Raw genomic sequence first — 8,841 nt, 5'->3', positions numbered from 1 at the left:
TTCGTATCGCGATGAGAAAACGTTTTCATTTGCTCTGCTTGACTTTGTTGGGCATTCGTCGCTCCAGTCAGAACAGTCGCCAAATCCATTGAATTTCTGTTAGTGGCATATTTTGTTAAAACCGCCATAAAAAAATAATTATTTAGAATAATTAAAAACCTTTTCCTTCTTCACAAACAAAGGTTGTTTGTTTTCGCAATAAAACCTCCCGTCACTCGTGCAGTTAGTTTCGTCGCTTTCATCATCACAGTTTATAATCAAATCACAGATCTCTGATTTACTTATGGAAATCTTAACACATTAATCTATAAGATGAACACATAAGCCTATCTTACTATGATAAACAGAGTAAGGGTTGTTATTACAATCCACAGATGCGAACATACCCTAGCTCCACTTAAGGCGGAACAATCAACCCTTCCTTGTTTTGTGCAAGTTTCCGAATATTCGTCACTTCCGTCTTTGCAATTAATAAAACCATTGCAAATTTTTGAACGAAACTTTTCAGAGATTTCAGTCACAGTTTCGTCACTTCCGTCTTTGCAATCAGCAACGCCATCGCAAACTTTGGATTGAGGAATGTTGAGACGATCGTTTGTTGTTGGGCAATGTTTACGATGGGCGCAGAGACGAGGATCCTCATCGTGGTTGAAGATTCGTTGTTTAACATTGCTAATTTGATACGGGCAATCTCGTTTCCCGTCACACAGCAGCTCGGTGCTGAAAGCAGTCCACTAAACGACAAACACAAATATTATATTGATTGTTGGTAATTCAACCATACAGTTTGTGGACACATGCAAAACAAGATATCGCGTTAGTTAAACAAAATACCACACATGTCAGGTCTGTTTTGTTTTATGGAAAGTAATAACTTACCGACTGTTGTTGGTTGTTCACACGTACAGTTTGCGGACACATGAAAAACAAGATATCGCTTTAATTAAATAAAATATCAAACATTTCAGGTCTGTTTTGTTTTATGGATAGTAACAACTTACCGAATACTGTTGTTGGTTATTCACACGTACAGTTTGTGAACACATGCAAAACAAGATATCGCGTTAGTTAAACAAAATATTTCACATGTCAGGTCTGTTTCGTTCTATGGATAGTAATAACTTACGTACTATTGTTGGTTGTTCACACGTACAGTTTGTGGATACATGCAAAACAAGATATCGCGTTAGTTAAACAAAATATTTCACATGTCAGGTCTGTTTCGTTCTATGGATAGTAATAACTTACGTACTATTGTTGGTTGTTCACACGTACAGTTTGTGGATACATGCAAAACAAGATATCGCGTTAGTTAAACAAAATATTACACATGTCAGGTCTGTTTCGTTCTATGGATAGTAATAACTTACCAGCTATTGTCGGTTGTTCACACGTACAGTATGTGGACACATGCAAAACAAGATATCGCGTTAGTTAAACAAAATATTACACATGTCAGGTCTGTTTCGTTCTATGGATAGTAATAACTTACCCGCTATTGTTGGTTATTCACACGTACAGTTTGTGAACACATGCAAAACAAGATATCGCGTTAGTTAAACAAAATATTTCATATGTCAGGTCTGTTTTGTTGTATGGATAGTAATAACTTACCCGCTATTGTTGGTTGTTCAAATGTACAGTTTGCGGACACATGCAAAACAAGATATCGCGTTAATTAAACAAAATATCACACATGCCAGGTCTGTTTCGTTCTATGGATAGTAACAACTTACCGAATACTGTTGTTGGTTGTTCACACGTACAGTTTGTGGACACATGCAAAACAAGATATCGCGTTAGTTAAACAAAATATCACACATGTCAGGTCTGTTTTGTTGTATGAATAGTAATAACTTACGTACTATTGTTGGTTGTTCACACGTACAGTTTGTGGACACATGCAAAACAAGATATCGCGTTAGTTAAACAAAATATCACACAAGTCAGGTCTGTTTAGTTCTATGGATAGTATTAACTTACCAGCTATTGTTGGTTGTTCACACGTACAGTTTGTGGACACATGCAAAGATATCGCGTTAGTTAAACAAAATATCACACATGTCAGCATAGGCGTCGATTCCCGGGATGGCAGGGGTGGCGTGCCTTCCCACTAATTATTTCTGGGGTGGCAGCCATTATAAAATAGCTATGCTGCCACCCCAGAAATTGCTTGGCCGTATTTATATTCGTGCATTACAGATATGAGTTTCTTTCATTTACCCGCGCTCTTTCTAATGGTCGGTATATTTCGAGCATGTGCAAAGCAAGCTCCGCGAATCCTCTTTTGTTATTAAACAACGCATGGGGAAAGCCTGTTTTGCGCTACTCGCTTCAGTGATTTCAAGTTTGCTCCACCAGAATAAGTCTAAATGTTACATAAATATTACGTCACATATGCTCTGTGGCGCCCCCAGTGTTCTTTCTGTACGTGGCGATACTCGACGTGGCAGGGAATGCACGTGTGAGTCGTGGTTGGTGGTGATGACGGGCAGAGGTGTTTTACCCGTCGACTTTTATATGTCCGATTTTATACTGTAAATAAACTTTGCAACAACTGTTTAACTGCAGGTCTATACCGAACTAAAAAGGCGCGTTACAAAATTGGCGAGCACGCCAGGACCTGTATCAGTTGTTGCAGGGAGTGGAATTTTTACACCTTTTTTAGACATTTTAATCCGTCAGGATGAACTTTTATTATCCCCCACCGCGTTTTGATAAAGGTGGCAACTTTTTACACTTTCTGGCAAGCTTTGAAAGTTTCTGCCAAAGCGTGGATGCAAACGACGCGGCAAAGCGCCACGCACTTTTGGCAAGCTTGCCAGAAGAGGTAATCTTTGATATGAAGCAAGCCAACGGCAGTGACCTGTACAGTGCTGATTATACGGACTTGAAGGCGCTTGCAACTAAAGTGACCGGCGGCACTGCTTTCAGAAACAAGGCGAAGCAAGACTTGCTGGTAAGAACGCAGACGTTCGATGAATCCGACAGAAGATTTGTTATGGAACTTTTTAGGCTGGGTCAAGCAGCATGTCCGGATAATGACGATTTGAGAGAAGAACTTTGTTACTTGGCACTAACCCGAGGTTTAAAAAATCGTCTTTTAGCTGACAAAATTATGAAAGAAAACCTCTGTAAAGAGAAACTATCTTTTTCAGCAGCCTGTAAAATTGTTTTAGATCAATCTGATTCTTTTCCAGGAGGTCCCAAGAATACAGGTGTATGTGCGGCTGTGTCCAATGAACAGTCTTCATCAAGCCAAACTGCGTTGCTGAAGCTGCTTGGAGAATTGCGCCTTGAGCTTCAAGACCTCAAGCAACAGGTTGGTTCTATTGTCAGTAAGAACCGTACAAATAGCAAACCTGTATGCTTTCAATGTGGCAAGCCAGGTCATATTCGGGCAAATTGCCGAGAAAGACACTATACCGGTCAAGCCTCTTATTTCCAGAGACAGAGTACCGACGAGCCAATTTCTAATCAACCTAGGTTCTCACGAGACGTGTACCGAATTGACACGTTATCACAAGAACTACGTCGCTATTCTGTGATTAGCCTAAATTCCCACCCAGTGTATGCCCTAATTGACACTGGCGCTGCAGTGACTGTAATTTCGCGTTCCTTGTTTAATCGCTTGTCTGGTTGCACTCTGTCATCTTGCCCAAGCATGTACACAATTGTGGGGGCCAATGGTAAACCGATCGACCTGGATGGGATCACAACTCTTCGAGTGAAAGTAGCGGGGGTTGAAGCAACGTTTCGGGTGCTGGTATCTCCACAGTTGGCGGACTCCTGTATACTTGGTCTTGATTACTTGCAAGAACATCGCTGTATAGTAAATTACGAACACATGACCCTGACTGCGGGCGCTGGTACGCTTCCATTATTACCGAGACCAGGTTTGTCTCATGTGTGCGATGTTAAAATAACAGAACCGTTAAAAATACCTCCATTTACTGAAGTTGAAGTTACAGGTTCTGTTCAGTGGAAAGCGGAGCTTGCTCGCTGTGACGTGTACGCCGAAGGCAATCAAGACGTTGTGAACAAATACGAGGTTTGCCCCTCCAGCATGGTTACCTCGGTCGAAGGTGGTCACGTGCGAGTAAGGATTGCTAACTTTACCAATTCTGAGAAATTGTTGCCGCGTGGTGTAAATGTGGCTAAGCTTTTTCCCATTTTCGGAGAGGGAGATTTGACTTATTGTAATGGCTTTACTATTTGTAGCTCGTCCAAAACCGAAAAACAGATGATGAATGTCCGTGACAACGATGTCTTAAAGCTTTTACAGGAATTACAAGTGGATAACCTTGGACTTAATGCGACTGAGCTAAAGAGATTATCTGAGGTAATATCGAAACGATTTTCTGCGTTTTCTTTGTCCGCAAATCATATTGGCCGAACGAATCGCGTTAGTCATAAGATTGACACTGGAACAGCAGCACCCATTAGGCAGCAGCCAAGGCGCATTTCAGAAACTCATAAACGTAAAGTAAATGATTTAATTGACGAAATGCAAGAGCGTGGTGTAATCAGTCACTCCGACTCTCCTTGGTCAAGTCCAATCGTTTTGGTAAAAAAGAAAGACGGAAGCACGCGATTTTGTATTGATTATCGTGCTGTTAACAACTGCACTAGAAAATGTAGCTACCCTTTACCGCGTGTGGATGACAGCATAGACCAATTGTCGGGTTGTCAATATTTTTCCACTTTAGATTTGAACTCCGGATACTGGCAAATTGCTGTCGACGATCAAGATAAAGAAAAGACTGCTTTTACATGTCATCGTGGCTTATTCCAGTTCAACGTTATGCCATTTGGTTTGTCTAATGCGCCTGCAACGTTTCAGCACCTTATGCGCATCGTCTTAAACGGTATCGAATGGAATGGGGCATTGGCTTATCTGGACGATATCATAATTTATGCTAAAACGTTCGATGAGCACTTATCCCGCCTTGACAATGTTTTAGGGCGTCTAGTTACAAGTGGACTGACTCTCAAACCTATTAAATGCCAAATCTTTAAACAGGAAGTAAAATTCTTGGGACATGTGGTTTCCAAAGATGGTGTAAAATGTGACCCTAATCACGTTAAGGCAGTGAAGGAATGGCCCCAGCCTCGGACGGTTAGAGAAGTCCGACAATTCTTAGGCCTAGCATCATACTACCGAAAGTTCGTGAAGGACTTTGCTAAACTGGCATCTCCACTATACGAGTTAACCAAGCAAAATAACCGGAAGTTTGTTTGGTCTGAAGTATGTCAGGCTGCTTTTTGTAATCTCAAGTCCAAGTTGGTTTCCGACCCTATTTTGTGCTATCCGGATTATAACAAAAAGTTCATACTTGATACCGATGCCTCAAATTTAGCTGTTGGTTGTGTTTTATCGCAGATTGTAAACGGAAGCGAGCATCCGGTTGCATTTGGTGGAGGGTCTCTCACAAAGTGCGAGAAAAACTATTCCACGACAAGAAAAGAACTTCTAGCTGTGGTGTATGCTGTAAAGCAGTTTCAATGCTACCTCGACAAGCCTTTCTTATTGCGTACGGATCATGCTTCACTTCGGTGGCTTTGGCAGTCAAAGGAGACTTATGGTCAGTGTTCGCGTTGGTTCGAGATTTTATCATCATTTAATTTTGAATTGGTTCATCGGCCTGGGTCAAAGCATGCAAACGCTGACGCATTAAGTCGTCGAGAATATGAAACTGATAATGACAGAGAAATGGACGAGGTATTTCCCTTTAAAACTGCTAATGATGACGAAGCTGCCTTGTGCAAACAGCCTGTAGCCACTCTTGACCTCGGGGAGAATTTAGGTTGGAGTCGAGAATTTATTGTTTCTCAGCAAAAAGGTGACCAAACTCTAGGGAAACTTGTTGAGTGGTGTGAACAGGGCCACAGACCACCTTTCAAACGTGTAAAGCGGTTAAGCAGCGAAATTCGGCATTATTGGGGAATATTTGGTCAAATTGTATTACAAAATCACTGTTTATATCGCAGATGTGAAAAGGAGCCGCTCGGCAAATATACGCAACTGTTGGTGCCTGTGAGTTTGCGTAATGAGGTACTGTCTCTTCTGCACGATCACCAACATGGTGGTGGCCACATGGAAATGCAACGTACCTTAGGAAGGGTTTCAACTCGATTTTATTGGCCGAGAATGAACAAGTTTGTTGAAACTTACTGTTTATCATGTCCAACGTGTGACATTCGAAAGCTTCCAGCACGAAAACCCCGAGCCCCGTTAGTACCGTCCACTGAGAACGAGCCAATGCAAAGAATTGAAATCGACATTCTTGGAGGATTGCCAACCACACACAAAGGATACAGGTACATCCTTGTAGCGTGCGATATTTATACCAAGTATATGCAAGCGTGGCCCATGTTGACCATGACGGCAGAGGAAACCGCCCATATCCTCTACCACAGGTGGTTTACTGTTCATGGTGTCCCTAACCAAATTCATTCAGACCAGGGCGGAAATTTTGAAAGCCTTCTTTTCAAGGAATTAGTTAACATACTCGGGTGCAAAAAGACTCGAACAACTCCTTATATGCCTTCTAGTAACGGAGGGGTTGAACGAAATAATCGAACAATTATAGGCATGATAAAAAATTATGTACAGAAAGATCCGAAAAGTTGGAATGAATCCTTGTCGTCCATATGTGCAACCTACAATGCCAGCAGACATGAAGAAACTGGCATTTCTCCCCATCACCTGTTGACCGGAAGGGAGTTACGCCTACCTGCTGACTTATTACAGGGTAACCCTTTAGTTCAACCCACAACTCGTAATGTTACAGATCTCCAGGAGAGAATGCGTCTTGTCCACGATGTTGTGAAGCGGCGACTCGATCATCGAAGAAGACAGATGAAAGAACGGTATGACAAAAGAGCTCAAAATGTGACCTATGGTATCGGCGATGTGGTTCTGCTCCGCGATCAAGTCCTCAGAACAGATGAGAAGACTAAATTCCACATGCCGTACAAGGGCCCCTATACCGTTGTACGTGTCAATTCACCAGTGAACTACACGATAAGAGATCACCGAGGAAAAGAACAGGTTGTGCATTTCAATAGGCTAAAACCGAGTAGGGGCGATTTTAGTCGACACAACAGTTACGATCACGAGGATGTGGACGATGGCGAACAGATGGTCGAAAAACACAAGAATGTGCCTAATTTTCCGCCTCCAGGAGCGTACTTTGCACCACGTAAAAAAACGCCACAGTGTGCAGAGCGCGTGCATACAAGACCACGGCGTAATGTTCGTCGGCCTACATTTTACCCCGCCGTTGAGATTCAATGATTGTATGTGTTTACTTGTATGTGTTGTTTAAATATTTCACTAAATGCACCTTGTTTGTAGTCAAAAGTTGTGCACCTCGTTAGCAGGAAATGCACCTTGTTTGTAGTCAAAAGCAAACTAAATTAATGTCTTGTTTGCATAAATTAAATTTGTCTTGTTTTTGTTTGACGGTTTTCTTGTGCTTTGTCCTTTTTTGTGTTACGACATGGTGTTTCAATTTTTCCACATCAATGCTTTCTTCTTTGTTCACTACGTCATATGTTTTTGTCATTGTTTTTCACATTGTAGTTGTTTTCATTAAGTTATAATTGTTCTATACATGCACTTACCACCTTGTTTGTTTATTTATTCTGTGTCAATTCATCGTTTATTCTATGTCAATTTATTATTTCATGTGTGTTAAGTTCAATCTCTTTTTATAAGATTGTGTTTACAAATGTAAAACAGTGGCCTAATGTAGTTGTATTTCCGAACTTCGCCTCTGTACGTGTTTGTACTATCGAATGTGGACATTCTATTTTTTGTGGAGGGGGGAGTGTGTTACATAAATATTACGTCACATATGCTCTGTGGCGCCCCCAGTGTTCTTTCTGTACGTGGCGATACTCGACGTGGCAGGGAATGCACGTGTGAGTCGTGGTTGGTGGTGATGACGGGCAGAGGTGTTTTACCCGTCGACTTTTATATGTCCGATTTTATACTGTAAATAAACTTTGCAACAACTGTTTAACTGCAGGTCTATACCGAACTAAAAAGGCGCGTTACATAAACAGGACGTAACAATGGTAAATTTCACGTTTTTATGTATTGTGGATGTTAATTAACAGTTGGAGATTATATTGTTACACAGAGTTCCATTTCCATGCACGGAAAATTTAATTGCAGCGGCCACCCATGTGCGCAAATCTCGTGTCGAAACTGCAATGCCGATTCGATACTTTTGCAAAATTAAACATGTAAAATTAATTTACAGATCAATGTTTATGTATCACATGCTACGTTGCGTTTTGTGCATTATGTTACCTTTTGAACTACACTACTTCGGATAAATAACGCTACCCAGCACGAGATGCACGTTTCCCGCCACTAACCAGTACACTGCTGTGATCACATAACTAACGCATTGTGACGTCATACATATAGATGGACGATTAGTGACGTGACTTTCATAGTTGTTACGTCTTAGTTAAGCAAGATTGGGTACAGAGTAATATACGTGTTTATACCCTGTCAATATCCGCGAAACGCTATCTACAAACCTTAACGAGTATCGTGGTGTGGTTAGATCACGTAAGGAACCTGACCAAATTTTGCCACCCCACAAACGAAAATTTATTCTAAAAAATTGACGCCTATGCATGTCAGGTATGTTTCGTTTGATGGAAAGTAATAACTTACCCGCTATTGTTGGTTATTCACACGTACAGTTTGTGGACACATGCAAAACAAGATATCGCGTTAGTTGAACATAATATCACACATGTCAGGTCTGTTTCGTTCTATGGATAGTAATAACTTACCAGCTATTGTTGGTTGTTCAC

Source organism: Phallusia mammillata, chromosome 8 (genome assembly GCF_965637545.1).
Source record: "Phallusia mammillata chromosome 8, kaPhaMamm4.hap1.1, whole genome shotgun sequence".
NCBI lineage: Eukaryota > Metazoa > Chordata > Ascidiacea > Phlebobranchia > Ascidiidae > Phallusia > Phallusia mammillata.
Note: the sequence above shows the minus strand (reverse complement) of the source record.